Consider the following 1367-nt stretch of genomic DNA (forward strand, 5'->3'; position numbering starts at 1 on the left):
GTAAGAACTGTGAAATTAGGAAGGGCATTCGTCAGTAAAATAAGGTTCTCTTGCAATTTAAAATACTCTCGTAAAATAGTTAGTGTTGGCAGGTAGCTGAATTGACTGTGTTCACTGTTAGCATGGAGATGGTTCGAACAACCTCTCTATGTCCCATTTATTTGCCTTTGACATTATCTCTCTTCTGTGTGCTTCCCTGTGTTGCCAAGAAAATTAGGGTAAAAATCTCATCCATCACAGAAACATTAAGTAAGTGCTAGGGCAGACTGGAAGACTTTGAAAAGAGTCACTTCAGCGTAGAAGGGTGCAATAGCACTGCAGGAATGAAAAGGGAAAATGGGATTTGTTAGTGAACTTGTGATGTTCATGTATGGTTTGTCAGTGCTGTTTCCTCTGGCCACTACAAAACATTTCCTGAACTTAATGAGTGATGCATTATGAGGAGTGGCTGGTGGAAAATGGCATGAGCAGAGGTATTCACCTATTCCGCTGTATCTGCTCAGCGTTACCATTATCACCAAACACAACTTTGCAGTGGAAGAAATTTGTATTTATGCAGGGAGGTTTCTGGAAATCAGAGTTAAAGTTGGAATTATCATGTGGTTTTGATAATTATGAGGTTAAGAGAGTGCACGGGGGGTGCAGGGGGAAAAAAGCCCACAGAGGCTACTGAAAGACTTTAAAGAACTTCAAATACTAAGAAATCAGTAGCTGGGCCGAAAAGAGAAAGTAGAAATATTTTAGGGAAAACCGTTTTTAGAAGAAGCATAAATTAGGATGGAACTATTCAGATATCAAATAAAATTAGAGTGGATTAGACTGCACCAGTGATTTAACTTTATTCACCATTTCTCCACGGTATTTTCTCCATCTCCCCAGCGCCCTCTGCTGTTAGCGAGTGGCTAGTGCACGCCCACTCCAGCTCCCCTAAATCAGCTTCTGGCAGAAGTCTGTGGGATAAAGGAAGCCTCCCACACACTGGTAGTATCTAAAATTGATATTACTAAAACATAAAATTAATATTACTAAAACATAAGACATCAGTAAGGATTACAGTGAGTCTGTTAGTAATTTATTCCCTCCACGCTCATTTGGAAATACCTATATTCCACAGACTGTATCATTCAGTGCAGTATATCCTCAACCTTTAAGTTTCTTATTCTAAGAAGGAAAACGTCCACACAAGTAAAAAGACCGCAGGAGTAGATACCTTTTCTAGCAGCTTTCTTCTAGCCTAATAGGAATCGACAGTGGTCTGTTCCGGGAATCTTTGTTATGCAAATCTTTTACTGCAGAAAAAACCGCGGGTTACTGCTGGCCTTCATTTTGGCTGGGACAGCAGTGACATCCAGCGGGTCAGAGGGGAA

Source organism: Egretta garzetta, unplaced genomic scaffold, assembly GCF_000687185.1.
Source record: "Egretta garzetta isolate BGI_Z169 unplaced genomic scaffold, ASM68718v1 scaffold56, whole genome shotgun sequence".
In the NCBI taxonomy this organism is placed as follows: domain Eukaryota; kingdom Metazoa; phylum Chordata; class Aves; order Pelecaniformes; family Ardeidae; genus Egretta; species Egretta garzetta.